Source organism: Hordeum vulgare, chromosome 2H (assembly GCF_904849725.1).
Source record: "Hordeum vulgare subsp. vulgare chromosome 2H, MorexV3_pseudomolecules_assembly, whole genome shotgun sequence".
NCBI classification, from domain to species: domain Eukaryota; kingdom Viridiplantae; phylum Streptophyta; class Magnoliopsida; order Poales; family Poaceae; genus Hordeum; species Hordeum vulgare.
Genome location: NC_058519.1, coordinates 331500669 through 331528593, shown reverse-complemented (window position 1 = coordinate 331528593; position 27925 = coordinate 331500669). Strand labels below are relative to the sequence as shown.

At 41.3% G+C, this 27925-nt stretch overlaps 1 pseudogene; it reads right to left on the bottom strand.

The window, feature by feature from the left end:
- Positions 1–332: 332 nt before the first annotated feature.
- Positions 333–27925, bottom strand: LOC123426975 (annotated as a pseudogene).

The window sequence follows — 27925 nt, the reverse complement described above, 5'->3', positions numbered from 1 at the left end:
AACAGTTCTCCTTCTCACAGCATATAGATCAACAGATCTCCATTTCCTCAGACCTTGATCTTTCCTCTTCTTCATGTCCTCAGTAGAAGGGTGAGAAGCATCATGGGTTGGCAGATGAGCTCTCAGCTTCATAAGCAGAGGGGCATCCTCATCTTCCTTTGTAGCAAAATCTCTGGATGCAGAGCCTTCGTTCTTTTCAGCTGCAGGAATATACTTTGTAGTCTACTTGGGAGCTATAGACTTCTTAGCCTTAGGTTCTAAAGTCTTGGGGACAAACTTCTAAGGCATAGCATCAACCATCAGCTTTCTCTTCTTGGGAGGAGGAACCTCGGCTATAATTTCTTCGTCCTCATCATGAGCAGCTTCTGCTGGATCTTCATACATTGAGGTTGGCCTCCCAACAACATAGACATTCCTATTTCTGGCTCTGTTCTGACATGGATTCTTTGCAAGCCTAGATTTTGGTGATCTAGTGTCTTCCTCACAGTCTTCCTGACTATGGTCTTCTCCTTCTCCTTCTCGGGAGCAGATTCCTCAAGGATGAAGTCAACAACTTCTTCATCAAAATTAATCTTCCTCCTAGACCTGGTAGCTGCCTTGGGAAAGCCATGGGAGCTTGGAGTACCTGGGTCAAAAGGTGTCCTCTCAGGACTAGTGCGTGGGTCCATTTCACCACTAGGCTCACTGAAGTTGTTTTGACTATCCTCTAAACCTAACATTCTCGCAAGACCAAGCAGACAAGCAGACTAGCAAACAAGCACACATGCAGACCATGCGAAAAGATATAGAAGAGCTGGAATGGATGAGCATTACAAAATTGCAGAAGTTTTTGAAAATTTTGTACTCTCAAAAACTTAGTTTTAACATTCAGCAAAGGGGGATTTTGGTTCCACCGAGTCAAAAAATTTGGAGCCACCGAGAAATATGTTCTCATTAACACAAACTTGGCACCCTTTTTGGTTTCATCGAAAAGGAGAACTCGGTTCCACCGAGAACTTTATGAATCGGTGACACCGATATTCAATTTTGCGGACTTTTAACACTAAATTTTTCATTGCTTGCTAAACTATATTAATTCTCTTCTCGGTAGAATTAGTAGCAATTGGGCAGATTTTTGAGTGCCTATTTGCGCAAGAATCAGATTTAGTAGAGTGCAAAAAGGAAAAGATATGTATCCTAACTCGGCGAGGATCCGCTACGGCGGCAACGCTGGTGAAGATTCCATCGGCGGCGAGGACTCTGGTGGAGAGGGCGCACGGTAGTATCAAGAAGAAGTCCAGAGGACTAGGGCGCGACAGCGAGGAGGGACAACACACAATGTTTGAAGAAGAATTTCAACCGTCGGGTTGTGCTGGATATCTATCTCCTTGCTGTCGGTGACACTGAGATTGAATTTTCAGTGCCACCAAGTTCCTTAACTGTGAGGTGACAAAGAAACTCAGTGAATCCAAAAAGAATGATCCAGTGGTACCGATATGAGAAAACCTGATCAACCCTAGGCTTCGGTGGGACCAAGATTTTGAGATTGGTCACAACGAGATGCACTTTGGGAGGTTTTGGAATTCAGTCCTTGTCGAGAGGGATCTATGAGTGCTCCTCACATAGAGTGTCCCTAAAGTGCTTGCTCAAATTTTGTGATGAATCATGAAAAGAATTTAAGACAAGAAAGTATAGATAGCTAGAGAAAGGTACTTAGGAAGTCTTGTATACCCAATTGGCAAAAAGAAATAGAAAGCCAAATAACAACAATTGGATATCCTCGAATGAGCAGAATATGCATACCAACATGCTCACACAATAAGATATCAAATAAAACAAGGTGAACATGCACAAACATCCTAGCATCTATCAAGCACTTTGTCGATAACAAAGTCATCTAGATATGAGTATATTGACTTAGGATCCAAGCAAGAATACTTGATCATTGGTCATACTCATCGATTAAGCACAAGTGGGGTTACCACTTTTACATAAAACATTAATGTGTTCACATCATTTAGGAGACGCTTATACTCATGTCTTAGAGTAAAGGTCCCCATAGATGTGACATCCCCCCTAAGAGGGATAAACTAACCTTGGGTGTTGTCGTAGAAGACTTCAAGTATGTGTAGTAGTGGTGGATGCTCATTGTTGATGAAGATCATCTTGAGATGGGATAAATCCTTGTTGTTTCTTACCCTTCTCACCTACATGGGTTAGTCCCAAAGCAAAATGAACAAATGCAAGGATATCTATGGAGATAGAGTAAAATACATGGGAGGTGACATCCAAATATGCATTAATACCTTGCCCCTTGCTCACCTTTCAGGAAATGTGTGACTCCTTGAACTAATGTAGATGGTTGGAGTTGATTGCATATAGTTCTTGTCAAAATGAATAAGAGTGAATTTCATTGGCGGAGTCACCCCTCAAGAACTTTATAGTTCTTCCTATTGGGTACCCACATGACCTTGATGGGGATCCTTGGAGTTGTGGTAGCACTAGATGAGGTAGTTTTAGAAGTGTCCTTGTGAATCCACTCGACCTCAGCTTAGAGTTCTTCCTCAAATAAGTCAATCTCCTCTTGAAGCTTTCCCTTGCCCTTGTGGTCTTGTGGTAGAAGGTCATCTTGAGAGCTTGTTCCATTGGGAGTAGTAGGATCATACTTCTCTTGAGGAACAAACTTGGGAATGGGATATGGAACTTCTTCCCAAACATCTCTGTTGACATTGAAGTAGCCAACACCTTGCTTCTTCTGATGTCGTCCTTGCTTGCGCATAATTTCCTCGAATTGCTTACTTCCGACAAGACTCTTGAAGACACCTCTCTCTATAATCCCTTTCAATAAATCGTTTTCTTGCTCAAGTGTAACTTGGGTGAGAGAATCAATAGTGCAATAAAGAGAGCTACTAGCAACAACATGAATTGATCTATCTTTAGCATTGTTGTTACTAGATGAAGAAATTTCTTGCCTTTGTTACTAGTGTTCTTAGGTTTAACTTGTTGAACAAAAGTTGACAAGAGTAATCGTTTGGCGAGATAAGAAGAACCCTTCTTTCGAACATCATCATTGATTTCTTTTAGAAACTCCTGTTCTTGCTCTTAATTAAGCTTCTCGAGGATTAGCTTCTCATGAGATCTTGCAAGCTCTCTATGATCTTCTAGAGTAATTTCATGAACTAACTTAAGAGTGTTTAATTATTTAATTAGTCAATCAATTTATTTCTTATCATCATCATTTGATTTCTCTTGACTAGCATTTTTATTTTCAAGTTCATTTTCAATGTTATCACTAGTCTTATCAAAGAGCAAGTCATATTCTCCTAACAAGTTATCCTCACCACTATCAAAGTCAAAGTACTCGGGGTGTCATACCTTGGGGCCTTTTTCCATGAAGTAGTTTCCAATCCCTTCATTTGGTTAATCAAATAAGTCGTAGGAGTTGGAGGAAATGATTGCAATACCGGCAACATCTTCATCTTGACTATAGTCGGAGTTGGAGTGATAGCTTCTCTCAGATTGGTTGTCAGACTCAGAGCCCGAAACCCATTCACCAACGTGAGTTTGATATCTTCTTCTAGGACTACTCTTTGTGTACTTGTCTTTCTTCTCTGATTCTTTGCCTATCCGGGAGTGTCTTTGTTCATAATGATCTTCTCTACTCCTTCTCTCTCTGCGAGGTGAATGATTTCTTGAGCTTTGTCTTCTAGGTGACTCTTCTCCTCGTTTGTGGGGAGCTGAGCACTTGTTGGAATAGTGTCCGAGCTTTGCACGGTTGTAGTAGTGTCGGTCACGACTAGATGAACGCTTCTAATCATATCTTGAGCTTGAGCTTATTTGTTTGCCTCTACTCTTGTAAAAGTTGTTGAATTTTCTGACCATGAGGCTGATCTCTTCATTGGTAACAAGGTTGTCACTTGAAGTAGCGGGAGTATCACTTGAAGCTTTGTAAGCACCGCTTGACTTGTTGTGCAACTCATCTTTGTCCTTGAGAGACATTTCATGAGCAACAATCCTTCCAATGACTTTAGTTGGCTTGACATCCTTGTAGTTTGGCATCAATTGGATTAATGTGCACATGATGTCGTATCTTCCATCCAAGGCTCTAAGTATCTTCTGAATGATGAATTTATCGGTCATCTGTTCACTACCTAAGCCGGCAATCTCATTTGTGATGAGAGCTAGCCTAGAATACATCTCAGCGACTCCTTCACCATCCTTCATATTGAAGTTGTCAAGTTGACTTTGAAGCACACCCAAATTAGATTCCCTGACAGAATCGGTTCCTTCGTGCATATTAACCAAAGTATCTCAAATTTCCTATACATTCTCAAGGCGACTGATTTTGTTGAATTCTTCAGCACACAAGCAGTTGAAGAGGATATCATAGGCTTGAGCATTGTATTGCAACATCTTCAAATCATCTGCTGTCCCATCATGATCTGGTTCTTTTCCTTCTCCAAAGAAATCACCTTGCACACCAACACGAACAACGTCCCAAACGACAATATTATGACCAAGAATATGCATTTTCATCTTATGCTTCCAACTAGAAAAATTAGTACCATCGATATATGGACCTCTACGGTGATAATTTCCCTCACTAGACGTCACACTCTCCTAGGTTGTGAAACCAATGCAATGGATACCAAAGCTCTGGTACCACTTGTAGGATCAAAACTATGTCTAGAGGGGGAGAGATTAGACTACTTGACAAGATAAAAACTTAGCCTTTTCCCAAATATAGTTGTAGGCTAGTTTTAGCAATTATGACTAGCCAAGTTCACCCTACACATGCACATCTAAGAGTATAGCAGCGGAAAGTAAGTGATTTAAATATAAAGTAGAGGGTAAGGTAGGGAGATCAAATGCAAATGTCGACACGATGATTTTTGGCATGATTCTGATAGGTGGCGGTATCGTACATCCATGTTAGTGGAGAATTCAACCCACAGAGGGTAATGATTGCGAGCGACCACGGAGGGCTACACCCACACGGGGTCCACGAAGAAGCGGCCTTGTCTATTCCACCACTGATTCCATCCACAAAGGACCAGCCTCAGTCACTGTAGATCTTCACGAAGTAGGCGATCTCCTAGACCTTACAAACATCTTGGTTCAACTCCACAACACGAAGTAGGAGGCTCCCAAGCGACACCTAACCAATCTAGGAGGCCCCAGCCTCCAAAAGGTAATAGATGCGGAAGAACGATGAACTCATTGCTCTTGAGCTTCTAAAGATAGTCTCCTCAACACTCAATCACTCTCTCACAGATCTGGCATGAGTAGGAGAGATTGTTGTGGAAAGCAACTTGGGGAGGCTAGAAATCGAGGTTCAAATGGTTGGAATGGAATCTCTTGATATCAACACATGAGTAGGTGGCTCTCTCTCAGAAAAATGGATCTGGCAAGTGTAAGTTTGTTCTAAGTGCCTCCCCTGCGAAAGAGAGGTAGGTGGAGGTGTATATTTGCACATTCCCCAAAATCCAACCGTTACAACGTTATTTTCCAACTCGGTGACACCGAAATGACTCTCGGTGGTACCGAGTTGCACTAAATGTGGCAACTTTTGAATTCTCGATGAGACCGATATAGGAACCTCGGTGGTACCTATACGATGACCTAGACCAGTTTCCAAATCTCAATGAGACCAATTTCTAACTCAGAAATTCCGATTCTTGAAATCTTCTCAACAGAAAGTTGGTCAGTGAATCTCGGTGGCACCAATGTGAAAGTTGGTGGTACCAAGATGGTAGGGTTTGGCATAGGATTTGTCAAGTGTAAAATCTGTAGCGCCGAATGGAAATAGTTGGTGGCATCGATTTTGCAGGTTTAGCTTTGGACAGAGGCATTTTGTGGGAGAATGAGTGAATATTTTTCGTGGCTACCTCTAAGAACTTTAGCAACCAATTCATCATAATACCTCACCCCCTTTTAATAGTATTTGCTTTCCTATGGACCTAACGTGATTTCTCACAAATGGAAAATGTAGAGTCTTCTTGCATCAAGGGGCATCTCCTCACAATCCTATAGCCAATGCATCTTTGAACTTTTCTAGAATATACTTGGATAAGATCATTAGTCAAGTGATGCATATGTTATGCTTAATTACCAAAACCACCTTATGGACTAATGGTGCTTTCAACATCAACAAAAAGAAAGGTACCGCTCTACTGTGACAATGAGAGTGCTATCAAGATCGCCCACAACCGAGTACAACACTCAAAGACAAAGAACATTGAGATACGAGTCATACGACATCATTTCCTTCATGATCATGTGTGGAGGAGAGACATCGCCATCAAGGACGTGAAGACAGAAGAGCAATTGATTGATATCTTCACAAGGCCTTTGGATGAGAAGAGGTTTTGCAAATTGCGGTGTGAGCTAAGTTTCTTTGAATCCTCAAATGTCTAGTGAATGCACACACATCCTAACACTCATGCACTTCGATGACTTTGATGCACAACACATGAAGTAACATATGTGTACAACAAATGGAGTTATACACACTAAGTGTGAATACATTAACAAATAATATAACTTCAGAGCGCCATGATAATTGTGGGTCGTGGCTGGGTCAAACATTCTTATACGGTGGGCAACGGCTCCAACCCCTCCTGAAGGCATTCCTTTCGTCTTCGTATTCTTATCTATGGCTTCAAGAAACTAAGTTTGTCTTCGTATTTTATGTTTGTGTTTGAACCAGAACACTTGTCATTTGAATATATCATATGAGACACTATGGAGTTCGGTCCTCTACAACTTCTTACCTATAGCTATATCTTTGAGTTTTATCTAGGAAAATGTGATCAGGCCCTTAAAGATCATCTACGCTTATCTCTCGTAACACTGTTCAACTCCAATTATATGCATTGCAATTGACACGTGTTGATTGTATTCACAATATTCGTGTCTCTTAAAGACAAATCCAACCAAACACTTAAATTTTCACTCTTATCTTTTACCACTCTTACCGCCTCATTTCGCACGTTTGTCGCTACACATCGGAGGTAGTGGGTTGTCACACATATTGCATGCATGCCACATGCCCCACTAAGCGAAAGAGTCCGGGGCATACCCGTACATTTTTTTGGATATTCTTGTTCCACCCCTCCTTATAAATACTTGCCCCGGGCTCAATTATTACTCTTACCTCCAAGTCTCTGCTCTCGAGCTCCAAACCCTAGCACTAGCGCTGGATTTCATCATCGCCAGAGAAGTAACACTTAGCTGTCGTGCCTTCTTTCTTTTTGTACTCATGTTGTCGGTGTACTAAGATACGGGGCCCTTAGTACCAAGAGTTGTACACATGCAACCGCGGCCTCCGGGCCAACAAGACCTTGTCGACCAACCTCCAAGCAACATGCAGCAAAGACCAAAGACAACCGACAAGCCTCCTTGCCGGTAGAAGAAGACCCAACATTGAGCGTCCCTGCCAAGGCCTCCACCAACCAGCACATTGCTTCACGTCAGTGGGCTGATTGTCTACATAAGCTAGGTATCAAGTGGTCATGTGGTCAGATGGAGCTGGCCGAGGCATGTGGCAGCTCGGTGGAGTAATGAAAGTTTTAATGACGCCCGTCCTACGACATGGCAAAAGAATAAGAGGTAGCTAGGCGAACGACAGTGAAGGAGAGGCAATCCTTGCCGAGGAACATCGCCAACGCGCCACCTCAGGACTCATTTAATGCACCAGTCCCAGTCCGTCTGAGTTAGGCATTTCCCACTATAGCTCCTACCAGTAGTTTTGGCAGCTATCATGTGGAATGTTTACCCACTTACAGACCATTTTAGCCACCATGGCAACCCCTTGGACTCTAAAAGGAGGACCAAGGGTTCCTTTACATGGGTCTACTATCTGTTCATTCTACACTCGTAGGTGGAACCCTTGCGCGTCCTTGCCGGATGAGCGCTCCTGTACTATGAACACATACATAATCCACCAAAACACATGACATATGGGTTTAAGCTCCCTAGAGGCCCAAACCTGTCTAAACCACTATGCATGCAACCGTGAGTGATGCTCTTTGTGCGCCCAATATCCCCATAGAACTGCAGAAAGGGGCATTGTCGGTCCCATAGATTTTTAGTTTCCCCGACATCCTTGGTGCACCAGGTAGGGGGGATTCGGTGCATGAATCTTCGTCGATGCTGAGTTTGTTCCTCAACATCTTCATTAAGCCCATGTGTGGGATCATTATAAGGGATGTCTAGAGGGGGGGTGAATAGACTACTTGGATAAAATAAAACCTAGCCTTTTCCCAATTTTAATTGCTGGCGGATTTCAAGAATTCTAACAAGCCTAGTGCACCCTACACATGGTAGTCAACATATATGGCAGGGGAAAGGAAATACATTGCACATGTAAGTAAAGAGTAGAGTTTATGAAGATCAAAAGCAAAGATGGACAGACTGATTTTTGGCATGGTTCCGATAGGTGGTGATATCGTATGTCCATGTTGGTGGAGACTCCAACCCACAGAGGTTAACAGCTGCGATAGTCCATGAAGGGCTTCACCCATAAGGGGTCCACGAAGAAGTGGCCTTGTATATTCCACCATGGCTTACGTCCATGGAGGTAGATCTTGATGAAGTAGGCAATCACCTTTCCTATACAAACTTCTTGGTTCAACTCCACAACACGGAGTAGGAGGCTCCCAAGCGACACCTAACTAATCTAGGAGGCAACACCCTCCAAAAGGTAATAGATACGATAGAGTGATGAACTCCTTGCCTTGGTGCTTCAAAAGATAGTCTCCTCAACATTCAATCACTCTCTCACAGATTTTGATTGGGTGGAAAAGATTGATTGGGTGGAAAGCAACTTTGGAGGCTAGACATCAAGTTTTGAATGGTAGGAATGGAATATCTTGATCTCAAGACATCATTTGGTGGTTCTCTCTCAAGAAAACTGATAAGGCAAGTGTGTGTGTATTCTCTACGAGTGAGAGGTGGTGGAGGGGTATAAATAGGCATCTCCAAAAATCCAACCGTTACATAATTATCACCCAACTCGATGAAACAGAAATGAATCTCAGTGGCACCGAGTTGCACTAAATGTGGCAACTTTATAATTCTCGATGAGACCGATATAGGAATCTTGGTGGTACCAATATGGTGACCTATGTCAGTTTCCAAATCTCAGTGAGACCGATTTGAAAACTCAGAAATTCTGATTCTTGAAAAAGTCAGACCAGAAAGTTGGTCATTGTTTTTGGTGGCACAAAAGTGGACGTTGGTGGTACCGAGATTCTAGGGTTTGGCATAGGTTTTTCCTTTGAGAAATTAGTAGGCCCTAGTGTAAAATGTTGGTGGCATCGATTTTGATGTTTAGGCTTTAGGCAGAGAATTTTGTGGGAGAATGGTGAGTAGTTTTGGTGGCTTTCTCAAAGCACTTGAGCAACCAATTTACCATAGATACCTCGCCCCCTTTTAATAGTATTGGTTTTCCTATGGACTCAATTGTGATTTCTTAGAAATATAAAATGTAGAGTCTTGTAGCTTGAAGCTTGGCCAATCCTATTCATTTCCTTCATTGGGGCTTCTCCATACAATCCTTAGCTAATGCATGTCTATGGACTATTCCTGAAATATACTAGGTAAAAGTGTTAGTCCAAGAGACAATGTATGTTGTCATGAATTATCAAAACCACCAAGGGAGCATATGTGCTTCCAATCTCCCCCTTTATTGTAATTTATGACAACATACAATCAAAGCTTCAAATAAAGATAAGTAGTAGAATATGACAGCTTTGAAAGATACATGACTAATACAAGCTCCCCCTAATTGTGTGCAGTCCCCCTTTAAGAGATGTTAGTTTTGGACTACATGAGCACACACATAGTAGAAGGGACAAGACAAGTCATTTGAATCTTAGATATATGCATCAAACATATGTGAATGAAATACTTCCATGTTCAAGACACACTCTTGCAAACAATATGTGCAAGAGACAAGAGATCATCTTGAACATGGATATGATGCATATACTTACCTTGAGTTTCTTTAGCATCTTAGCGATAGTAGTATACTTGGGAAAACAAATGTTAGATAACACAAGGGTATTCTATTTTAAAGATGCAAAGAGCTTCAATAGTACCAAGACATGGAACTTATATTGAGAGTATGATTTGATATTAGATATGTCTCGAAGAATATTTATAACTTTCTTCTGTGAATGTGAACATGTAAGATTTCCTCTCCCCTTGAATCATGGCATGTAGATATTGGGAGTAGGTAGGTAAGGACAAGTTCTATCCAAAATAGGAAATACAAGTTTATATATCTCTCCCCCTTAATGGTATCTCTCCCTCCGAATGTGTAGGCTTTGATATATCTCCTCCTTTGGCAGATCTCCCCTTTGGTAGATCTGCCCTTTGATATAAGCATTTAGATGCTTTGATATATCTCCGCCTTTGGCATTAATTTCCTAAAAGGTCACAGGATAAGGGTTCATTGAGAGTAAGGGGTCCTAGATTCTTCTTTCTTTGATAAGGGTTCCTTGATTCTTCTCCCCTTGAGTATAGATAAGGGTTCCTTGAACTTTTCTCCCCCTTCCAGTATGAATAAGGGTTCCTTGAAATCCCCCCTTTTAGTATGGACAAGGGTTCCTTGATATTTCTCCACCTTGAGTTAGGGATCCTAGATGACTCCCCCTTATATTGTGTCTGGGATCATTGAAGTTTCTCCCCTGATGAAGTTCTTCTTTTGAAATATATACATACATATAGATGAGAACTGAATGGTTCCAAGAAATCATGAAACATAAATATGAGCCATACAAGAATCTTCATCTAGATGTTGGGTGGTGACTAGGTCACCTATATTAGAGTATATTGACTTGAGGAGCCAAGCAAGATTGCTTGATCATAGGTCATACTCATAGTAAAGCGCAAAATGGAGTTGCCATTATTTGGTTAAGCATTTTAATGTCTTCATACCACTTGAGTTTCTTTACCTCATGACTTGGCGTACATCATTATCAAGGATATGAATACATACCTTTGAATGATGTTGATGACGTGGCATGTATGTGAACTTGTCGTGGATGCTCAATGTTGATGAAGATCATGTTGAGTTTGGAGCTATCCTTTTTGTTTTGGTTCACTTTTCACCTACATTGGTTATTCACGCAAGGAAGAGCATAATATATACAAATAACAAGAGTGAACTTTTTATCAAATAGTTGTCAAGGATATGATTTTGTTGTCTTCTTCCTTCATCTCCGACAAGATTGCTTGTGATGTGAGTTTATGGAAATATTGTGGAGTGTACTTATTCCAAGTACACAAAGGGTTAGTTGCAATACAAGGGAGCATAGCTTTCCAAGATATAAGATAGTGTCATATCGATAGCATCATGTAATAAACAAGTAAGCTCATGCCCTTGCATGCATCCAAGTGAGTCTAGCTCAAGTTTGAAGCATCAATGATGTTCAACTCACTCCTCAAGTGACAAAACACTTTCTCATCAAGTGGCTTGGTAAAGATACCAGCCAATTTTGTCGGTACGAACGTGCTTGAGATTAGTATCTCTTTTACCAACATGATCATGAATGAAATGATGTCGCACTTGAATATGTTTAGTTCGAGAATGTTGCATGGGATTATGGTCAATTTTAATTGCACTTTCATTGTCACACAACAACAGAGCATGTTTCCCATAAATTCCATAATACTTAAGAGTTTGCGTCGTGCATAGTAATTGCGCACAACTTGATCCGGCGGCAATGTATTCCGCTTCGGCGATAGATAATAATACCTAGTTTTGTTTCTTGGATGACCGAGAGACAAGAGATCTCCCAAGAAATTGACATGTACCAAAGGTGTATTTTCTACCAACCTTATCTCCGGCATAGTCCGAGTCGGAATAGCCAACAGGAATAACAACAAGTTTGGCGTATGTATGAAGTATCTCACAATTCTTGTCACAACCTTTAGATGACACCCCTTAGGTGCCGCTTGATATCGGGCACACATGCAAACGCTCAACATGATATTCGGACGGGAGGCACATATATATAGAAATGAAACTATCATTGATCGATAAACCTTTTTATCAACCAATTTGTCCTCCTTAGTGAGATAAACATGTCCACTAGTAGGCATGGGAGTTTTCATACCCTTGCATTCTTGCTTGTTGAACTTTTTGATCAAGTTCTTGGTGTACTTGGTTTTAGAGATAAATGTACTTTCTCCCGTTTGTTTGATGTGCAAACAAAGGAAAAATTTAAGCTCACACATCATAGACATCTCATACTTCACGAACATAAACCTTCCAAACTTTTCACTAAAATGTGGGTTACTAGAACCAAATACAATATCATCCACACATATTTGGCACACAAATAGTTCACCATTAACTCTTTTGGTGAATAAGGATGTGTTAGTTTTACCAATCTCAAAACCCTTTTCAAATTTGGAACTTTGTTAGGCATTTGTACCAAGCTTGAGGGGCTTGTTTGAGTCCATATAAAGCTTTACGAAGTTTGTAAACATGATAAGGTTTCTTAGGGTTCACAAAGCCGGTAGGTTGTTTGACATAAACTTCCACATCAATTTCACCATTCAGAAAATCAATTTTGATATCCATTTGGTAAAGAGTAATATCATGGTTATTGGCATAAGCGAGAAGAATACGAATGGCCTCAAATATAGCAACAGGGGCATAGGTCAAACCGTAGTCCACACCTTCAACTTGAGCGTAACCTTGAGCAACGAGACGTGCCTTGTTGCGTACAACTTAACCGTCTTCATATTTCTTGTTCCAAAACACCCATTTTGTATGATGATGTTGTCCTCGTCCTTGGGCTTTTCCACGAGTGTCCAAACTTCATTCCTCTCGAAGATGTGTAGGTCTTCATGCATGGCATTCAACCAATCCGGGTCTTGAAGTATTTCTTCAACCTTCATAGGCTCAATGCTAGAGATAAATGAGTAATTCTCACAAAATTTAGCTAAACGAGTTTTAGAGCGGGTGATTCTCCCAGTTTGTATGTCACTGAATATTTGATTCAGTGGGTGATCCTTGTCCACTCTTGATCCAACTCGTGAAAGTTGTTTCCTATTGGATGGTGGAGCTTCCTCATGATCTTCTTATTCGTTGTCGTTGAAGGTGTCATCTCCTTGAGATGGTGGTGAGGAAGGTTGAGGTAGATCATCATGATGTACTTCTTCCTCCTCTTCATCATGGCGTGTACCGCTTGTGGATGCCTTCATGTTGTTTTGTGGTTCGCCTTGACGCAAAGTGGGAGCTTCCACTTGTGTTAATGAAGTACTTTCCTTCACCTCCATGGGACGAATCTTGCTAATAGGCAAGTCTTGGATGGCTTCTGAAGGTACCTTATCACTTACATCATTTGGAAATTGTTAGAGTTGGAAACCATTAGATTCATCAACTTCACATCTACCATCTCTTCCTCTTTTTGAGTTAAGTTGTTGTAGACATGGTAAGTGTGAGAGTTTGATCTGTAACCAAGTAGGAAACCTTCATGAGATTTAGGAGCAAATTTAGAACAACGATGCTTATAAAGAATATGACACTTTGATCAGAATTCTCAAAAGTATAGAACTTGGGGTTTGTTACGTGTGAGTAGATCATATGACGTTTTATCTAGAATCTTGTGTAGGTAGAGTCGGTTCGTGGCATGACAAGCTGTTTCGATGGCTTCTGCCGAAAAGTGTCTTGGCGGCATGTATTCGTCAAGCATTGATGACCCACAAGTGTAGGGGATCAATCGTAGTCCTTTCGATAAGTAAGAGTGTCGAACCCAACAAGGAGCAGAAAGATCTGACAAGTGGTTTTCAGCAAGGTATTCTCTGCAAGCACTGAAATTATCGGTAACAGATAGTTGTGTGATAAGACGATTCATAGAAAGTAGCAGGTAGCAAGTAGAAAAGGTCAAGCAAGGTGGCCCAATCCCTTTTGTATCAAGGTACAAGCCTGGACAAACTCTTATAGGAGGTAAAGCACTCTCGAGGACACATGGGAATTTCTGTCAAGCTAGTTTTCATCATGTTCATATGATTCGCGTTCGCTACTTTGATAGTTTGATATGTGGGTGGACCGGTGCTTGGGTGCTGCCCTTACATGGACAAACATCCCACTTATGATTAACCCCTCTCGCAAGCATCCGCAACTACGAAAGAAGAACTAAGACAAAGTCTAACCGTAGCATTAAACTAGTGGATCCAAATCAGCCCCTTACGAAGCAACGCATAAACTAGGGTTTAAGCTTCTGTCACTCTAGCAACCCATCATCTACTTACTACTTCCCAATGCCTTCCTCTAGGCCCAAATAATGGTGAAGTGCTATGTAGTCGACGTTCACATAACACCACTAGAGGAAAAACAACATACAACGCATCAAAGTATCGAAGGAATACCAAATTCACATGACTACTTATAGCAAGACTTATCCCATGTCCTCGGGAACAAAAGTGACTACTCACAAAGCATAATTATGTTCATGACTACAGAGGTATTGAATAGCATCAAGGATCTAAACATATAATCTTCCACCGAGTAATCCAACTAGCATCAACTACAAAGAGTAATTAACACTACTAGCAACCTTACAAGTACCAATCGGAGTCACGAGACGGAGATTGGTTACAAGAGATGAACTAGGGTTTGGAGATGAGATGGTGCTGATGAAGATGTTGATGGTGATGAGTCCCCTCCGACGAGAGGAGTGTTGGTGATGACGATGGCGATGATTTCCCCCTTCGGGAGGGAAGTTTCCCCGGCAGGACGGCCCTGCCGGAGCTCTAGATTGGTTCTGCTCAAGTTTCGCCTCGTGGCGGCGGCGATTCCTCCCGAAAGCCTCCTCTTGATTTTTTTCTGGAAAAAAAAAATCCTTATAGCAAAAGAGGGGAGCCAGAGGGCCAACAGGGAGCCCACAAGCCCCCTAGGCGTGGCTAGTTGGTAGGCCGCGCCTAGCAGGCTTGTGGCCTCCTGGTGGCTCCCCTCTGGTACTTCTTCCACCCAGTATTTTTTATAAATTCCAAAATAATTCCTCGTTGATTTTCACGACTTTTGGAGTTGCGCAGAATAGGTATCTCAAACTTTCTCCTTTTTTAGGCCAGAATTCCAGCTGCCGGCAATCTCCCTCTTCATGTAAACCTTGTAAAATAAAAGAGAAAAGGCATAAGTATTGTACCGTGAAGTGTAATAACATGCCACAAAGCGATAAATATCAACATAAAAAGCATGATGCAAAATGGACGTATCAACTCCCCCAAGCTTAGACCTCGCTTGTCCTCAAGCGGAAGCCGAGATCAATAAATATGCCCACATTTTAGAGATAGAGGTGTCGAAATAACAAGATACTGACATGTAAGCATCATGAACATAATTAGAACATCAATATCATCATATAAACTCTTATGCTAAAGTGATAATTCCTTCACAAAGTAAAGTATGGATCAAGAACCTTATTGAGAATTAACAACCAATAGCCTTTAGTCATTGAAGCAATTGCAATTTATCATAACATCGGAAAGAGTCAAATAAGAGAGTGTAAAGCAAATCCACATACTCAATCAATTTTTAGTCTTCTACAATTGCCAAAACTCACATGGTACTCATGAGATCAAAGTTTCAATTGGACATAGAGAATGATAGGGGCTTATAGTTTCGCCTCCCAACTATTTACCTCAAGGGTAATGTCAACAATAATAATTCATGAATACTTACTTCCAAGTTGACATATGAATATATATCTTTCCCTAGCATATGATGTTAGCCAAGATAAAGGCGAAATAAGGAATTGGTGTCAATCACCCTGACACTTTTAAGGACAAAAAGTAAAGGTACAAGATAGGCCCTTCGCAGAGGGAAGCAGAGGTTGTCATGCGCTTTTGAGGTTTGGATGTGTGGCGTGTTAGTGTGAAGGAACATCACTTTATATTGCCTCCTGTGATAAAGAACTTTATTATGCAGTTCGTCGCTTTTATGTCTTCCTCATCGTAGGTTCGTGCAAAGCTTATTTTCCACACACTAATAGATCATACAAATTTAGGGAGCAATTTTTATTGCTTGCACCGATGACAACTTACTTGAGGGATCTTATTCAATCCATAAGTAGGTATGGTGGACTCTCATGGCGAAACTGGGTTGAAGGTTTATGGATGCACAAGTAGTATCTCTACTTGGTGCAGAAGTTTTGGCTGATATGAGGTGGAAGCAAGCATCACATGCTAAGGGATCTCAAGTCATATGACATTGTTCCAAACCAAGCAAACATAATTCATTATGTTGTCTTCCTTGTCCAACATCTACTTCTAATCTTGTAATAGTTTAATGAGTGTTCCCAACCATAGACGGTGTCAAAGATGATATATTTATATCTGAACCTCTCTTTCTTTATCTCTTCCTATTAATTGCAACAATGTCCAAGGTCGATGTTTGTCCACCCACAACAAGTTTCAATCAACATTCTTTTTATATGTGAAGACATCACTTCCCATAAGATCATTACATGATCTTTCATGCTTTTGTTCTTTTATCATTTTTTCTTTAGATCATGGCATGAAGCAAGGCCCTTAACTAAAACACTCTTTATTATATGACTCACGAGCTCGAATACACTGGGGGTGACACAAAGAAAAACTCAAACCTAGAAGACTAAGAACTTTATTCTACTAGAGAAAGATAAAACCAAAAAGGATCGAACCAAGAAAAAGGTAAAGGCAGAAGATGTGATGGTGATACGATACCGGGGCAACTCCCCCAAGCTTGGCATAAGCCAAGGGGATTGCCCATACCCGTGCTTAGTTGTCTTCCTTCGGAGGTGATGGTGGTGGAGTTGTTGCAACCTGGGATTGATCCTCCGTCTTCCATGGAATAGGTGCTCCATCATGGAAAGATGATCGAGTCTCCGGAATCCTCAAATCTGCAGCCAACCGTATTGATTTAAATCTATACTCATACTCACAGTTTTGGTTCAGCGGGACATAGATCTCTGCTTGGAGGTGATCAATCCTGTCATAGAGCCTGGAGAGGTGCTTCCCGATGTCATTGGCATCGATCTTGTGCTTGTTGGTGAACTCCGTGATCATCATGTGGTTGGCGTTGAGTCCATGTTCCACCATCCCTTGGCACTTGAAGACTTGCGGCTCCATTGCTTCGATCCTGGCCTCCACGCTTCCGGTCTTCTTGGGCACCTCAACATCACGGATGTGCAGCACCCCTCACGCATCTCGATAGATTGAGGGTGTTGCAACACTCCCGCGAGGTAGGGATTGATGACCTTCTCGAAGAACTTGTCCTTTGGAGCTTTTGGTCACGCCATAGCAATCTAGATCTGTGTGCACAATAGCTCGAAACGAAAACAGAGGATAATTGCGTGATACGGAGGTCAGACCTTTCGAGAGAATATATAATGAATTTTTCCCGACTAGAAGGAGTACACCGCAAGAAAACGAAGTCCGGGAGGCACACGAGGTGGTCACAAGCCCCCCTGACGCGGGCAGGGGGATGGCCCGCGCCTGCAGGATTGTTGCCTCCTCGTGCGCTTTCCGGACTACTTTAAATTTTTCTATTTTTCTAAAAATTCCAAAACGGAGAAAAACTCCTACTGGAAAAGTTTTGGAGTCGGTTTACTTACCGAATCACATACCTCTTCGTTTTCGGAGTCTGAAATAGGCTGATAAATATCCCTTATGTACTCCTTCGGAGTTATGGTATTGATAATATTGCTTTCAATATTTATGCGAGTATGTGAGATATAATGCTTGATTCTTTGCCCATTTACCACTCTCGGAAAATTACCTTCCGTGTTGTTGATCTTGATGGCACCGGAACGATATACTTCCTCAACAATATATGGACCTTCCGACTGAGAGAGATGCTTGCGTGCAAAAAATCTTAAACGAGAATTATATAGCAAGACATAATCACCTACATTGAACTCACGCATTTGTATCCTTTTATCATGCCACCTCTTAACCTTTTCGTTGAACAACTTGGCATGTTCATATGCCTGAGCTCTCCATTCATCAAGTGAGATAATATCAAATAACCTCTTCTCACCAGCAAGTTTGAAATCAAAGTTGAGCTCTTTGATTGCCAAATAAGCCTTATGCTCTAGCTCAAGAGGTAAATGACATGCTTTACCGTAAACCATTTTGTACGGAGACATGCCCATGGGATTCTTATAAGAAGTTCTATAAGCCCACAGTGCATCAGCAAGCTTCTTAGACCAATTCTTTCTAGACCTATTGACAGTCTTTTGCAGAATTAGTTTAATCTCTCTATTGCTTAGCTCTACTTGACCACTCGACTGAGGATGATAGGGAGATGCAACTCTATGGTTGACATCATACTTAGCAAGCGTTTTACGAAAAGCACCATGAATGAAATGTGAACCACTATCAGTCATGAGATATCTACGGACTCCAAATCTAGGGAAAATAACTTCTTTAAGCATCCTGATAGAGGTGTTGTGATCAGCACTACTAGTTGGGATAGCTTCTACCCACTTAGTAACGTAATCAACAACAACTAGGATATGAGTATACCCATTGGATTTTGGAATAGGTCCCATATAATCAAAACCCCAAACATCAAATGGTTCAATTACAAGTGAATAATTCATAGGCATTTCCTGACGTTTATTGATATTACCTATTCTTTGACATTCATCACAAGACAAGACAAACTTACGAGCATCCTTGAAGAGAGTGGGCCAATAGAAACCTGATTGCAATACATTGTGTGCAGTTCTATCTCCCGCATGGTGTCCTTCGTAAGCCTCGGAGTGACACTTCTATAGGATCAGTCCCTGTTCATGCTCAGGTACACAATGTCTAATAACACCATCTACTCCTTCTTTATAAAGTTGAGGATCATCCCAAAAGTAATGTATCAAATCAAAGAAGAATTTCTTCTTTTGTTGGTATGTGAAACTAGGTGGTATATATTTGGCAACGATATAATTTGCATAATCAGCATACCACGGTGTACTATGTGAAGCATTGATGACATTCAATTGTTCATCACGAAAGCTATCATCAATAGGTTGTGGGTCATCAAGAACATTCTCCAACCAAGACAAGTTATCTGCTACGAGGTTCTCAACACCCTTCCGATCAACAACATGCAAATCAAATTCTTGTTGCAAGAGAACCCATCTGATAAGTCTAGGTTTACCATCCTTCTTTTCCATGAGATACTTAATAGCAGCGTGATCAGTGTGAATACTTAATTTGGAATCAACTATGTAAGATCTGAACTTTTCATATGCAAACACGACTGCTAAAAATTCCTTTTCAGTAGTAGCATAGTTTCTTTGGGCACTGTCTAGAGTTTTACTAGCATAGTGAATAACATTTAACTTCTTATCAACTCTTTGTCCTAGAACAACGCCAACAGCATAATCACTAGCATCACACGTGATTTCAAAAGGTAAGTTCCAATCAGGTGGTTGAACAATAGGCACAGTTATCAAGGCCTTTTTAAGTATTTCGAAGGCTTCCTCACAATCATCGTAAAAAACAAAAGGAATATCCTTTTGCAAGAGATTGGTAAGAGGCCTAGAAATCTTAGAGAAGTCTTTAATGAACCTTCTATAGAAACCAGCATGACCAAGGAAACTTCTTATACCTTTGATATCTGTAGGGCATGTCATTTTGTCGATCGCATCAACTTTAGCCTTATCGACTTCAATACCTCTTTCAGAAATTTTATGTCCTAAGACAATGCCTTCATTAACAATAAAGTGGCACTTCTCCCAATTCAAGACAAGATTGGTATCTTTACATCTCTGCCAAACTCGATCAAGGTTGCTGAGGCAATCATCAAAAGAAGACCCGTAAACGGAGAAGTCATCCATGAAAGCCTCAACAATCTATTCACAAAAGTCAGAGAATATAGCCATCATACATCTTTGAAAGGTAGCAGGTGCATTACATAATACAAAAGGCATACGTCTATAAGCAAAGGTAACGAAAAGGCAGGTGAAAGTGGTTTTCTCCTAGTCATATTGTGCAACAGGTATTTGGGAGAAACCAGAATAACCATCTAGAAAGCAGAAGTGTGTGTGTTTAGACAATCTTTCTAGCATTTGGTCAATAAAAGCCAAAGGGTAATCATCTTTCCTAGTGGACTTATTCAATTTCCTAAAATCAATCACCATCCTATAGCAAGTAATAATCCTCTGTGGGATCAATTCATCCTTATCATTAGGGACAACGGTAATACCTCCCTTCTTAGGGACGCAATGCACCGGACTTACCCAATCACTATGAGCAACAGGATAGATAATACCTGCTTCCAGGAGCTTTAGTATTTCTTTTCTTACTACCTCATTCATCTTAGGATTTAATCTCCGTTTATGATCAGCAACTGGTTTGGAATCAGGATCGGCTTTAATTTTGTGGTGGCACAGAGTGCGACTAATGCCCTTAAGATCATCAAGAGTATATCCAATAGCAGCACGGTGCTTCCTCAGAGTTTTTTATAACTTCTTTTCTTCATGCTCTGAGAGGCTAGCACTAATAATAACAAGATATATCTCTTTTTCATCTAGATAAGCATACTTAAGAGTATCAGGCAACTGTTTAAGCTCGAACACGGGATCACCCTTTCGTGGGGGTGGATCTCCAAGCAGTTCAACATGCAAATTATAATTAAGGATGGGATGTTGTTCAAAGATAACTCTATCTATCTCATTCCTTTCATCAATATGCATATCATTTTCATGCTCAAGAAAGTATTGCTCTAAAGGATCGATAGGAGGCAAAACAATAGAAGCTAGAGCAATAATTTCATCCTTACTAGACAACTCTTTTTCATGAGGTTGTCTACCGAACTTGGAGAAATTGAACTCATGTGACACACCTTCAAAGCCAACAGTGACAGTTTGCTTCTCACAGTCAATATGAGCATTGATAGTATTGAGAAAAGGTCTGCCAAATATGATGGGACAAAAGCTATCTTGTGTGGTAGCAAGAACGAGAAAATCAGCAGGATACTTAGTTTTACCACACAAGACTTCAACATCTCTAACAATTCCCAAAGGGCGGATAGTATCTCTATTGGCAAGTTGAATAGTGACATCAATGGGTTCCATCTCGACAGGTGAAATCTTGTCTTTAATTTCATCATATAAAGATTGAGGTATTGCACTAACACTAGCACCCACGTCACATTAACCATGATAACAATGATCTCCTATCTTAACAGAAACAACAGGCGTGGCAACAAGAGGCCTATGTTTGTCTCTAGCATGTGGTTTAGCAATTCTAGCAGCATCTTCAGAGAACTGAATATCATGTCCATCAACATTGTCGGATAAGAGATCTTTGATAATAGCAATGGTAGGTTCAACTCTAATTTGTTCAGGGGTGTAGGTGTTCTAATGTAGCCCATACGTATCACAGTTGAAACTTTAGAATGATCCTTTATCCTAACAGGGAAAGGTGGTATCTTAATGTAAGCACTGGGAACAATAGGATCATTATAAGCAATTACTTTTTCTTCAACTGGATGGGGCTTAACTACATTGACTTCTAAGGGAGGATGATATTTAAACCACTTCTCTTTAGGGAGATAAATATGAGCAGCAAATGATTCATAGAATGAAGCTACTATCTCAGAGTCAAGTCCATATTTAGCGCTAAAATCACAAAAAGTATTTGTTTCGAGAAAGGATTTAACGCAATCAAACTTGAGATTCATACCTGAATCCTTACGTTCTTCAAACTCCCAATCTTCAGAGTTGCGTTCAATTCTTTCCAATAAATTCCGTTTGAAGTCAATATCTCTCTTCATAAAAGAACCGGTACAAGAAGTGTCAAGCATGGTGCGATTATCAGGAGAAAGCCGAGCATAGAAGTTCTGAATGATAATTTCTCTCGAGAGCTCATGGTTAGGGCACGAATATAACATTGATTTAAGCCTCGCTCAAGCTTGAGTGATACTTTCTCTGTCACGAGGCCAAAAATTATAAATATAATTCCGATCACGATGTACCAAATGCATAGGATAAAACTTTTGATGAAATTCCAATTTCAATCGGTTGTAGTTCCATGATCCAGTATCATCACATAGCCTATACCATGTCAATGCTTTATCCCCCAAAGATAAGGGAAAGACCTTCTTCTTGACGTCATCCTCGGGCAAACCTGAAAGCTTAAATAAACCCTAAAAGGATTAGGCACCAGTTTCTCAAGCATACCCTAAGGAATTTCATAACAAGTATTTTCAGTAGGTGCAGCAAGTTGAGGAGCAACTCCTTGTGCGTCCGTTCGAGGTCAAGATACCCCGAACAAACTCCTCAAAGTATTAGTTTCCATAGTGACAAGTGACTATATATTTCAGCACACTATATAAATGTTCCCTTACAAAATTCCACTTACCAAAGGCGCTTCACTCCCCGGCAACAGCGCCAGAAAAGAGTCTTGATGACCCACAAGTGTAGGGGATCTATCGTAGACCTTTTGATAAGTAAGTGTGTCGAACCCAACGAGGAGCAGAAGGATATGACAAGTGGTTTTCAGCAAGGTATTCTCTGCAAGCACTGAAATTATCGGTAACAGACAGTTGTGTGATAAGATGATTCGTAGCAGGTAGTAGGTAACAAGTAGCAAAGGTGCAGCAAGGTGGCCCAATCCCTTTTTTAGCAAGGGACAAGCATGGACAAACTCTTATAGGAGGTAAAGCGCTCCCGAGGACACATGGGAATTTCTGTCAAGCTAGTTGTCATCATGTTCATAGGATTCGCGTTCGCTACTTTGATAGTTTGATATGTGTGTGGACCCGTGCTTGGGTGCTGCCCTTACTTGGACAAACATCCCACTTATGATTAACCCCTCTCGCAAGCATCCGCAACTACGAAAGAAGAATTAAGACAAAGGGTAACCATAGCATTAAACTAGTGGATCCAAATCAGCCCCTTACGAAGCAACGCATAAACTAGGGTTTAAGCTTCTGTCACTCTAGCAACCCATCATATACTTACTACTTCCCAATGCCTACCTCTAGGCCCAAATAATGGTGAAGTGTTATGTAGTCGACGTGCACATAACACCACTAGAGGAAAAACAACATACAACGCATCAAAATATCGAACGAATACCAAATTCACATGACTACTTATAGCAATACTTATCCCATGTCCTCAGGAACAAAAGTGACTACTCACAAAGCATAATTATGTTCATGACCAGAGAGGTATTGAATAGCATCAAGGATCTGAACATATAATCTTGCACCGAGTAATCCAACTAGCATTAACTACAATGAGTAATTAACACTACTAGCAAACTTACAAGTACCAATCGGAGTCGCGAGACAGAGATTGGTTATAAGAGATGAACTAGTGTTTGGAGATGAGATGGTGCTGATGAGGATGTTGATGGTGATGAGTCCCCTCCGATGAGAGGAGTGTTGGTGATGACGATGGCGATGATTTCCCCCTCCGGGAGGGAAGTTTCCCCGGCAGGACGGCCCTGCCGGAGCTCTAGATTGGTTCTTCTCAAGTTCCACCTCGTGGCAGCGGCGATTCCTCCCGAAAGCGTCCTCTTGATTTTTTCTGGAACGAAACCCTCCTTATAGCAAAAGAGGGGAGCCAGAGGGCCAACAGGGAGCCCACAAGCCCCCTAGGCGCGGCTAGAGGGGTAAGCCGCGCCTAGCAGGCTTGTGGCCTCCTCATGGCTCCCCCCTAGTACTTCTTCTACCCAGTATTTTTCATAAATTCCAAAATAATTCCTCGTTGTTTTATGGCTTTTGGAGTTGCGCAGAATAGATATCTCTAACTTGCTCCTTTTTCAGGCCAGAATTCCAGCTGCCGGCATTCTCCCTCTTCATGTAAACCTTGTAAAATAAAAGAGAAAAGGCATAAGTAGTGTACCGTGAAGTGTAATAACAGCCCATAAAGCGATAAGTATCAACATAAAAGAATGATGCAAGATGGACGTATCAAGCATCATTCTAGACATCTCTATGAGAGTCCGGTTCTTCCTCTCAACAACTCCATTTTGTTGAGGTGTGTACATTGCCGGCAATTCATGTGAGATACCTTCTTCATCAAGAAAAGTATGCACATTTGTTTTCTTTAACTCCAATCCATTGTCGCTCCGAACTTTTTTGATCTTCACTTCAAACTGATTTTGGGCTTTCCGAGCAAAGTTATTGAAGATCTTTTGTACCAGGAACTTGTCATCACGAAATAATACCCACCTAAATCTATATAGGTCATCAACAATAATTACACCAAAAGAATTTGCACCGAGGCTCTTGTAAGCATTGGGACCAAAGAGATCCAAGTGAAGCAACTCAAGTGGTGTTCTAGTTGTCATGGTGTTCTTCACGGGGTGACTTCCAACAACTTGTTTACCTGCTTGACTAGCACTACAAAGTCTCTCTCTTTCAAAGATAACATATTTAACACCAATAATATGATCACCTTTGATAATACCACCAAGATGACGCATAACAACATGTCCTAGCCTTCTATTCCATAACCAAACTTTAGAAGATTTTGCAATAAGACATGTACGAGGTTTGGATTTTTAGCGAAATCAACAATCTATAGATCGCCTCTATGAAAACCAGTAAAGATCATGTTATGATTATCAAGATGAAACACTTGGAAATAAACTTTCGTAAATAGCACATCAAAACAAAAATCGGATAATCTAGATACGGAAATAAGATTGTAGCCAAGCGATTCAACAAGCATGACATTTTGAATGGAACTATCATCAGATATGGACAGCTTACCAAGACCAAGTACCATACCCTTGGAGTTGTCACCAAAAATTACATACCTTCATTTTCCACCATTTAGTGTGATCTTATAAAACATGTCTTTATCTCCGATCATGTGATCTGTGTATCCACTTTCAAGTATCCACTCCCTTTTCTCCGACCATGTAATCTCTAAGGTTTGCCATAAGACTAAGGATCCTCATGGTCTTCTCATACTCTATGTCAAACTTCCCGTCATCATCATACTATACATGCTCCACATTATCATCGTGAGATGGAATATCCTCGTCAGAAGAATCAAGAGATTCGTCAGAGTGTTGACCATGACAATGTTCATGTTTATGCATGTGAATGGCTTCAAGAATGATGTTATTAATGGCAATGGCATCTCCTTTAGCATGCATGAGGTCACGAAGATCAAATAAATATTTATGAAAATTTAGATCATTTGGCTTCATCTTGTGAAAGGCAATAGATTTTTGGAAATTGACATCAAGATTTTTCATGGAGTAACCGAAATATCTTTTCTCCAAATCTTTCCACAAAGTATAAGCACATTGAAGTTATTCATTTGATTAAGCACATATCCTAACACTCCTTTAATGACGAGATTAACTATTTTAAGATTGCCAAGCATATTAACTTCTTCATCATGAGACGGATATAAGGGATAAATGGGAGGCACATAGGGAATTTGAACATATTTTCTCAAAAGGAATTCGTCAAATATATCAAGCATTTCATCTTTCCATTGTCCATAATAATATCCACTCAGAACATGCACTCTACATCTAAGATTCCCCAAAGTAGACACATCCATCTTCCTCCAATGGTGATTAAACGAAGGCTATGGAGACCAAAGCTCTCATACCAATTGTGAGATCACTAGAAGGGATGTCTAGAGGGAGGATGAATAGACTACTGGCATAAATTAAAACCAAACCTTTTCACAATTTTAATTGTTGCCATATTTTAGCAATTCTAACAAGTATAATGCACCCTACACATGATAGTCAACATATATGGCAGCGAAAAGTAAAGACATTGCACATATAAGTAAAGAGTAGAGTTTAGGAAGATAAAAAGTAAAGATCGACATGATGATGTTTGGCATGGTTTCGATAGGTGGTGCTATCGTATTTCCACGTTAGTGAAGACTTGAACCCACGGAGGGTAACAACTGTGAGATTCCATGAAGTGCTCCACCCACAAGGGGTCCACGAAGAAGCGGCCTTGTCTATTCCACCGGGGATTATGTCCACACAAGACTAGCCTCACTCGGGGTAGATCTTCACGAAGTAGGCGATCTCCTTGAATATACAAACTTCTTGGTTTAACTCCACAACACAAAGTAGGGGGCTCCCAAGGGACACCTAACCAATCTAATAGGCACGACCCTCCAAAAGATAATAAATGCCGTAGAACGATGAACTCCTTGCTCTTGTGCTTCAAAAGATAGTCTCCTCAACACTCAATCTTCTCTCATAGATTTGGCTTAGGTAGAAGACATTGATTGGGTGGAAAGCAACTTGGGGAGGATAGAGATCAAGTTTCAAATGGTAGGAATGGAATATCTTGATCTCAACACATGAGCAGGTTGCTCTCTCTCTCTCTCAGGAAAATTGATAGGGCAAGTGTGTGTGTGTGTGGGTTCTCAGTCCTTACTCTACAAGTGCGAGGTGGTGGAGGGGTATGTATAGGCATCTCCAAAAATCCAACAATTACAACATTATTTCCCAACTCGATGAAACCAAAATTAATCTCGGTGGCACCTAGTTGCAATAAATGTGGCAAGTTTCGGATTCTCAGTGAAAACGATATAGGAATATCGGTGATAGCGATATGGCGACCTAGGGCAGTTTCTAAATCTTGGTGAGACCAATTTCAAAAATTGGAAATTCTGATTCTTGAAATCGATAGACTAGAAAGTTGGTCACTGATTTTCGGCGGCACCAAAGTGGAAGTTGTTGGTACCGTGATTCTAGGGTTTGGCATATGTTTTGTCTCTAAAAATCAGTAGGGCCAAGTGGAAGATGTTTAGGCTTTGGACAGAGAATTTTGTGGGAGAATGGTTGAGTATTTTTGGTGGCTATCTCTAAGAACTTGAGAAACCAATTCATCATAGATACCTCACCCCCTTTTCATAGTATTGGCTTTCCTATGGACTCAAATGTGATTTCTCACAAATATAAAATGTAGAGTCTTGTAGCTTCAATCTTGGCCAATCCCATTCCTTTCCTTCCTTGGTGCTTCTCCACACAATCCTTAGCCAATGCATGTGTGTGGACTATTCCTGAAATATACTAGGTAAAAGTATTAGTCCAAGAGACAGTGTATGTTGTCAAGATTTATGAAAACCACCAAGGGAGCATATGTGCTTTCACAATGGCACCCAAGAAGTCCAGGGGAGCATCAACAACCATCTTGTGTTTGTCTAAGTTGCCCTCGCTAGATGCTATGGGCGATTAAGGCAGGGACGACCATCATGCACACCACACTAGATAGCACAACCACAATACCGCACGAAGCTTCGTGAGCTACGATCCAGACCCAGTAGTCGTAGCTTCCGAGGATGCACCGACGATGTCCGAAGGTGACGCTACATCAGCAATGATGGCAAAAGCCACGGCTAATGCCATGATGCATGCAACGGTGCTTCCGCCATGTGCTTCACAAGACAAACGCAACCAGCATCCAAGGGGAGGCGACCTCAACAGGCGTGCGGAGAAGACCTCAGCGCGCCATTCTCAGGGTGCAAAGGGTCAAGATTCGCGTCAACCTCTCGAGGAGGGAATGCACGTACAGCAAGACGAGGGAGCGCTCCTCCTAGCAATGCCAAGAGTAAGAGCGCCACCCAAGCCTCGAACCACTCCTTGCCCAAAACCGCCGGGGAAGCCCTGTCACAGGCCCAGCTGTTGTTGAACTCTGACCTGTACTAGACAACATGGAGGACTCGAGGGTGATTATACAAAGCCAGGTGAGCTTTGAGAACTGTGATAGTCTAGATATAGCGGGGCCTTCGCACGCACGCCATGCGGCTGTGACGAGGCCCACACTAGATGCGGTGCAAGCAAGGAACCTATGGTATAGTTGCCCAACAACAACAACAAACTTCCCGCCGGACCGACGTGCAAGACGAGATGTCCTATGCCCAAGAGACTCGCGACAGAAGAGAGACCAACGCCAGGTCTTGAAGGACACGTGCAAGGAGGACACGCGCACCACCAT